Raw genomic sequence first — 9,022 nt, forward strand, 5'->3', positions numbered from 1 at the left:
ATGAATTTACAAGCAACACCTCTATGCAAGTCAGTTGTGGTAATTTTTTATGACTTTAATTCTACTCAAGTTTGAGATAAGTCGGTATCCATACGATTTCAAAAAACTTTCATCATATCTCCTAGACTGATAAGTTTACGATACTAAAATTTTATAAAAACACAATTTAGTAATATAATTGCCATTCTTGCAAAATTTAATAGGAATTATGTTTGAATTTGTATGGCTGTAAATTCAGTATCCGAAAATATTCAAGTTGTTAAAATCAACATTAATTATTTTATTAACAAGAGCACCGATTTCAAGAACTATATTGAATGTTGATTGGCACGGTCAATAGTTTGTACAAGCATATCATTTAAAATTTGATTAATGATTAATTCCGAAGCTTTGTGTGCAGTAATGTGAAAGGCTATAATTTGTTATTTTTCTTTCGGAAAAGTAAATTTTTGGGTACTTTAAGTCTATGTTGTGTCTAATTGAGATCGGTAATTTTTTTTTAATTCCATATGAATTTCTGTACTTGCTTTATGGTTATCGTTATATTCTGTTAAAATCGGGTGATAATCTCGACTAGGTCAAGGTTTTTAAATGCACTTCATACTTGTACATTCATAACATGTCAGTAAAACTTTTTGATAAAATCGATTTTATAAAACAAATACAAAAATATAAGTGAAACAGCAAATTGATTGTATATACAAGTAAATTTTAGATATACTTACGTATTTGATATATGTATATAGAATACTTTTACAATTTAAGGATCGAAATTAAATACTCATTAGTGAAATAAGGTTGTGACAATAGAATAAAATTTCTGTAAATGTAATTGATCTAATGAAAAACTTGTTTTTGTATTATACAATTAAATTTTATAATTCATTTAAGTACTAAGAATTTTCAAAATATAAAAAAATCTTCGTTATACATTTGATATTATTTTAATAACGTTTAATACAGAGACATATACACAATTATACAATCATATTTATTATAGTTTGTAGGTGGTAACCCTTTAACAATCTACAACCATATAAAATATTATCTTAAGTTTTAGATTTTTAAGGATATTATTTTTGTGCTTAGGAAGAAGGATTTAGTATAATTTTATTCTAATGCTAGACTTTTTTAAATTTAATATTTTACTCTTTTTTTATCATATATTTTTTATGAAAGCTTTGTACTTGAATTTTTATTTGTATTCGTTAGTCTGCGGGTGGTAGGTACACTTGTATCTATACATAAAATAATTGTATATGGTTATGTAATAAGGCCAAGCTGATAAGTTAAAATAAATATGTATACACAAATTTACAAACTAGCTACCATAGGTATATAGATGAAAAGTTATACATATAAAAAAAATGGTTATATAGATTAAAAGTAACTGCAAAGAATTTTATTTTGTGTTTTTGTTTTTATTTTTGCTTTTACTTTTGCAATATTATTAAGAGTTTTATGAATTAAATTTGAATAATTTATAACTAAGTTTCCTTTATGTAAAACATTTTGTTTTTTTTTTCTGTTCTGCTCATAATATTTACAAAATGGAATGAGTTAACTTGACTTCGAAATTATTTTAAAAGCAATATAAATAAATATAGGAAAGCTTAAAAGAAGATTCTTGTGAATCCTTGAAGACTATATTGGGTTTAATAAAAAATATTAAAACGAAATTTTGTTCTTATACTGGTTTTTGTGTTTTTTTTTTTCTAAGTAAACAAAAAAATGGGTAAATTTTAAAATTCAAAATATTTTTGACCATAGAAAATTCAATAAAATATTTTAATTATTTTCTAAAAATTCCGAAATAAAAAAAAAATTCAAGAATAAATTAATTTAAATTAATTTTTTGTTTTGGGTTTTTTACTCTTTTGTTTTTTTCTTTTTCTACTATCTATTTATTATTAAAACATACATATAGGTACATACTCGTAATATACAAAGGGAAAAAAATTATTTACTTTCTATTAATTAAACAGAAATGAAAGACCGGAGATTAAAAGAAAATAAATTTAATTTACGTTTTACTTATAAAGGACTAAAATGAATATTTTAAAATGAAATTTTCTAAAGTCCAATTGAAAATTTAATATAAAAAATCTAACACTTTAGGCTTATTAGAAATAATTTTAGGACTTTTAAATTTATAAACGTACATATGTATGTATTTAATATCAAAAACAATCTTTACTAAATAATTTTATTTCGTTGCCTCATTAATTAAGTAATCTTGGAAGTTAGTTGAGCTTAGTTTAATTATAGTTTTAAGGTACAGTTTACGATTTTTATACCAATACATAAGGCATAAAAATCGTAATAAAAATAGATTAATTGTAGTGTTACATTTAAGAAAATTTCTAGATTTTCAGTCAGAAACACATCAAGCTTTTTCTGCAAAATCTTAACTAATTATGTAAAAGTTTTATACAATTATTAATACAATTATAATATTACCTAAGTATATTATATCAAATTTACCTGTACAAGTTTATAACATACTGGTGATTTTTAGTGCAAAGATATGCAAAGATACACCAGTACTAATATTGAACGGTCCGATTGATATGATATAAATTTCAGAGCCGTACTAGTATAAATCTGCAATTAGTAAAAAAAGCTACGTGCTTTCTTAGCATGTTAATAACATCAATTGGTATTAGAAATTTTAACATTATTTGCCATTTTATGATGAGTGCACAGCCTTTTGTGCAAAAACTCAAATTTTGTTAAAATTACCAATTTGAAGTCAAAAATTAATTTAAGTGATTTCATTAGAAAAACAAAAATGAAGTATAAAAATTAAATTATATAGCATTATTCTATTTAGTGGAATAAAATAGAATTTTAAATTTGCTATACTTAGCAATTTTACTGATATTTACTCAAACATTTAAAATCACTTTGAAATCAGAAATAGCCACTCACAAACATTTCAACTATGCACGTAGAAAATTTGCTTCTCGATTCGCACTGTAAAAAATTCTTAACAAAGCAGTTAAATTGGAAAAATTTTTCATTAAAGCAAAATTTTCAATTCAAGCAAAAAGAAATAAAGTGACCTGACGCGAATTTAAAAATAACTTTTATTTTTGTATGAAAATCACTTTTGAACTTTTTGTGTCTTTTAATTTGCAATTTATTATTTCTCAAGTTTTTTTTTTATAAAAATAACTTTCTATAAGTAAAATGTAAAATCAAGCACGTAAAATTCTAAATTATCGAATTTAAAGCTCAAGAACAAAACAGAAAAATTAAAAGAAAAATTGTTGTTGCTATGATTAAAAAGAGGTTTAAACTTTTCGTTTTTTGAATATTTTGCTTTATTCGACCACATTAATCACCAGGACCACGTGCCTTATATTAAAATTAAATTTTATAATTCTTTTTTTTAAAGAAAAAGATACAAAAAACGCAAATCATCGAAAAAAAATTGTACATTATTTAAAAAGCTTATAAAACTTGATTTAAAGCAAACAAAAAAATTGTTGTCCTTTAAACTAATTTTAGTTGAAATGTAGTAGAATTATGCTATGACAGCATGTTTTTATACATATGTAATTCAAATATTGATTTTTTTTTTAATTTTCTAAAATTAGACTTTTATTTTCTGTTATAATATCTTGGATCAGATATAATTCATAGTAATATAAATTTAATTTAAATTTTGAATGCTTCGTAAAAATTAATTTCGTAGAATAGATTAAAAACTTTAATTATACTTTAGAATTTAGATCATAATTCCTAGCATTATATAGACTATAAAAATACGTGTAGGTATGTACATACGATTTAATATTTAAAGCTGACATTGTCCACATATATTGCCCCACCATCCACGATTAACTAATAATGTAAAATATGACACATTATGTAATGAAAGCTGTTTTTCAACACAATCCGTAAATATTCCAGGAATATTTAATTAAAACCATTTCTTTATATTCAAATTGCAGTAATTTCAATGCATATGTGTAAAATTGCTCTTTACAGAGCACTGCTTACCTTAAATTAAGTATTAGTTGTTAAAGTGACTTACATAGCCTAATTCAGCTCGTAGAAACTTTGTTTAAATAACATACGTTTCGATTTTGAAATTCCCCATGTAGGTGGGTATATTTTTTTTATACAAAAGTTCGTTACAGAAGCTATTGTATCTAAAATCAGAAATAACAAACGTATATATGTACTTAAAAAGAGCCAATTTCACCTACAATGAATTTTATCACTTGAAAATTTTCAAATGTAGATTAAAATATAAGAATATAAAATATCATGTTATGTCCAATATGTCTATAATTGGCCAGACACACTCATTTACTTTCTCTTTTATTATTCTACTTATTTTATCATTAATTTTCTCAAGTACACCTACATACATATATTTAAGATATCAGCTCAATGCCTTTAGATTATTTAAAAAGTAAATTTACGAATTCATAAAAAAGGACATTTTTTTTTTCAATTGTTTTACCTCACATTTTACCTCACCGTCAATAAAATTTTTGTATTATTAAAAGATTTAAAAATTTAGGTGAAGGACATTTTAAAAGTACTTATATATACATACAAAAATAATTATGCTTAGGTAGGTTATATTTCTTTGAAATGAATTTTTTTTTTTCACTTTTAATATTAAAAATCAAAAAAAGGAAAAAGGTAAAAAATTTTATGGACATAGTGACAAGTAACATGAACATTTTAATACACATATTTCAATGTGTTGACGATAAATGAAGATAAAGAGCTTATACAATCTTATTAGGTAGGCTTTTTGACTATTAATAATAATATACACTTTTAGATAATTATTTTCTAACAAAAGAAAAAATAAGCAACAAAATGGTAAAACTCAAGATTACTCATAGTCTTCAAAAACTTTTTACATTTAATTTGTATAACAAACAATTAATCATAATTTTAATTAGTATATATTTAAAATCATAAGTAAGAAAAACAAAATGCCTTTTAACCATTGGCTTGTTTACTTACTGACTTAAATTACTAAGGCGTAGGCATTTTTCGTTATGGCTTACAGAAAATTTCAAAAAGATTCCAAGAATTTTTCTTTTTCAATATGATACAGGCATTTTGATAAATATTTTTGATTAAGTACAATAATATAGATCGCACAAATATATTGCTTTTCAAGGTAATAAAGCAAGAAATTAAAAAATCATAAAACCTTTTCGGTACATTTTCTTTATATTTTTAGTTAAGAAAAATTTTCAGCATGTTTTAGTCGAATTAAACTGGTATTTGCTAAATACGAGTAGTTTTAACAAAAACTTAAAAATCGTATTTTTTAAGATTAAGCACTTGAAAATAAATGCAGTCAATATATTGCTATCGAATTATTTGTAACCAGATTAAAAATTAAGCTTTTGTATCAACACGGTAGATAATCGTTCGAAATTTTTGCTTAACCATGCTTCTAATTTTAATAGATTTGCTACTTTACAAAAGGATTTTACATATTCAATATAACATTTTAATATGAACTCTTGATTTTTAAAATAAAATCAGCTTTTAACTATAACATCAAATTATACATATTAACCAAGAATTTAATAGAACACATTTTTAATCGAATTAATTCGAAAGTTGTTATGAAAAATTCCTTTTAATCTTTTAATGTTTATGGATTTTAATGAAAATTTTATAAAATCTAAATTTATTTCTCTTATAATAATTTATTAAATAATTATTGGGTTTTTCCATTAGCCAAAATCGATAATAATTGAATTTCATAAAATTTTTCAAGGAAAATATGCTGTTTTTGTAAACTTGATTAAATAATAAATGTACTTTTTTATTATAATCGGATTAATTTTAATAAAAATGAAATTCCCGAATTAATTTCGAACAGAATAAAAGGTTTTAATATTTTTATATTTTTTTTTTTGTAATATGGATTTTTTGTTTTTCTATACCACAACGATATTTTCAAATGTATATGTACGTATGTATGTGTACACATTGCATAAACTTGAGGTTCACTAATTAATAGTAGAAACGAGTGTTTAATGATATCAGACTACATCAACATAGGATATTCACGATTCTGATTTCAAGAGCAAACGAAATAATTATTTTAAACCGGCAGAGTTCATTTATTTCACTTAATTGTACAATACAAGTTTCAATTTGTTTTCAAGTGCGACAAATTTAAATGCGTGATTCGCCATTTTTTTATATGTGTTAATAATACAGTTATAATAAAACTGAGCAGTAATAAAATTTATAAAATACTAAACTTTTAAGTAAAATATTGGTAATTTTAAAAATCTATATTATGCAAGGAAATCTCTTTCTCCGGGAATTAGAAAATTATTTGAACGCACTTAATTAGTTGCCAATAAAAATCGTTTTATATCTGTGTGATTGTAATGGCCTTTGCAACAATGAAAAATAATTATAGTCGCTTATATATAGTATCCACATTATAAAGTTGTATGTGCAGATTTTGCATAATTACATGGAAGAATGATTTTCCATTATAAAAATCCTATTTAATTTTTCAGTTATTCACTAAATAAAAAAAGTTCTAAATAACTAAAATAATCTTCAATTTTTTTTTAAACAAAGCCATAAGTACGCTGTTCATTTCAGAAAAAAATATTATAATTTACCATTCCATACGAAAACGTTACCACAATATCTCAAGCCCTAAAAATTCATGCTTTGCAGGGCTCATTCTCTTTTGGAATTTATCTTGAAATTTTTTTTCAATATTAATTTCTATTTAACTAACTATTTAGAAACATTTTTGATTTTTTTCTTATTTAATTTAGTAGATTCTCAAAATAGATTTTTATTAATATTTTAACAAGAATATGTGATCAAAAGTGGTATACAGTACCTTTTTCATCGTAAAAATTGTAAGATGCTCTCACTATATTCAAAACACGAGTGTACCTACACACTCGTATGTACTACGTATGTATGTATACTATTATCATTGTCCATTTTTTGTAAAATTCGAAACATAAGTGAGTTAAGATAAGGTAAAGAAACACTTAGAATAATGGAAAAAATAACGATATGAAAAAAATAATTGTCCTTATTAAGTTTAAAAATTATTTTTGTATCGCATTTGTATAATAAATTTATGAGATGTTTATATACAAAACCTATACTTTTATAATGTTCGATAAACTTTTATTGAAAATTAAGCAACTTTTACTAAAATTAAATTAAAATAATTTTTTTTAAGAATCATGTTTATTTTATTAGTTAACTCATTAGTCAGTTCTGATTCTGTGTTATTATAAAAGCAATTTTAAAATTTGTAATTTTTTGATTCTATAACCAAACAACTCGCACATATTACACTAGTAGATTTTCAAATAAAAAATTAAACATGTACCTTAAAATTATATGAATTGCATAGGTTTATATATTTTCACATTTTTTATGATAGAATTGGTTTTTAAATGGCTGCGTATAAAATTTAATATTGTTTTTATACAAAACCGTTTTGTATAACTTTTAATGTATTGTCCAAAAAATCACTTTTATTTTAATGCACATTAATGTTTCAATTTTCATGTACGTAGTTAATTTATTTACATATATATATAGAATTGTATGATTATTCCTTTTTATTTCTGTCCGAGGATTCGTCCATCTTCGCGCCCTAGAATATAATATAAAACTGGAATTTTATACACAAATAGATATTTGCGATGAAATTTTTCAAAGATGAAGAAATTGTTATCAACTTTTAGTGTAAGAGTTGAACTCCTAAAATTTCTGAAATTGCCACTTTTTGACATTACATAATTATTAGTAATTTCACCTCTTATATATTTGTTTAAAGAATTTATGAGTTAGTTTAATTGTATGGATAAATATAATACCAATGTTTATCCTTAAAAGAAATGATCCATTTTTTTCACATTCCTCGGGCATATGTGCCCACTATTGTTTAAGTAAAATATTATTATTATTTTTAATATTTGTTCTGTTAAAAAAACAATATGCAGAAACAATCAAACACAAAAAATAATCTGCAGAAAATAATATGTATGTATTTAAAATTAATTTGTTTTTTTTTTCTTTTCCTTTGCAGGACCAATTCATATTCAAACAGATATATAAAACCGACAAGTATTGTAAGCGGAAACATTTTTAAATCAAAAGTTGAAAAAGGATCAAGCGATTATTCCGATTAAAATGCTATCATAGATAATCCCAATAATCAGGATTAAATTTAATTACAAAAAATAAACAAAAAACAAATGCTAATGAATCAAAGCTATATGTACGTAATTGAGCACAAAACAATATTTTTAATTAATTTAATTTAAAAAAAATAAAAATAAAAATGGCCAACCAAATTCAAAGAGAAAAAAATCGGTATTAATTGAGATAAGTAAAGTAATCAAAGAGAAAAGGAAAGTGACGGAAAAGGGGTAAAAAAAAGAGAGTGAATTCGAAATTGAAGTTTAAGAATTAATAATTTTTTTATTTATTTTAATTTATGTATATTAAAAAATTGTTATAAATAAAAAAAATAATAATTTTTATGTTATCAATTTAATTTCAATTGTTATATCAAGAGTTTTCAAAAAATTAAATTTTTTTTTTAAAATAATAATTCTAAAATTTAAAAAAATAAACAAAATATATTAAAAAAAAAAAAATTTGAAATAAAAATTTTTTCGTGGTGAGAGAATTTAATAAAATAAAACCGTCAACCTGGAACTAATGGAATTAGAGAATATTGTGGCCAATACGGTCTACTTAAAAGCTAGAGAAGGTGAGTTGTAAAATTTTTAATAATTTAATTATAATTTGTTATATTGTATAATTATCACATAAAATCTTTTTGATATTATTATATAAAATGAAAATGATATTTTTAATAGAAAAATTCTCAAATATGTTTTTATTTTGTTGAGTTGAAGTGATAATTTTTGCTTAAGGACTTTAGTTGTAACAATCAGTAAAATAAGGTAAAATTGAAAAATACCAAAGAGGCGAGACCAAAAGAAGAGATAAAGAAAAAGTATTT

At 22.7% G+C, this 9,022-nt stretch overlaps 1 long non-coding RNA gene across 1 annotated transcript in view; it reads left to right on the forward strand.

Moving 5' to 3' along the window:
- Positions 1–8,178, forward strand: part of LOC129614465 (uncharacterized) — a 62,228-nt gene extending 54,050 nt beyond the window's left edge. Inside the window, exon 3 of the long non-coding RNA XR_008697381.1 lies at positions 8,078–8,178. This is a non-coding gene — a long non-coding RNA (uncharacterized LOC129614465). The remainder of the gene's footprint in view (positions 1–8,077) is intronic.
- The last annotated feature ends 844 nt before the right edge of the window (positions 8,179–9,022 follow it).

This window comes from Condylostylus longicornis, unplaced genomic scaffold (assembly GCF_029603195.1).
Source record: "Condylostylus longicornis isolate FDR11 unplaced genomic scaffold, ASM2960319v2 ptg000110l, whole genome shotgun sequence".
In the NCBI taxonomy this organism is placed as follows: domain Eukaryota; kingdom Metazoa; phylum Arthropoda; class Insecta; order Diptera; family Dolichopodidae; genus Condylostylus; species Condylostylus longicornis.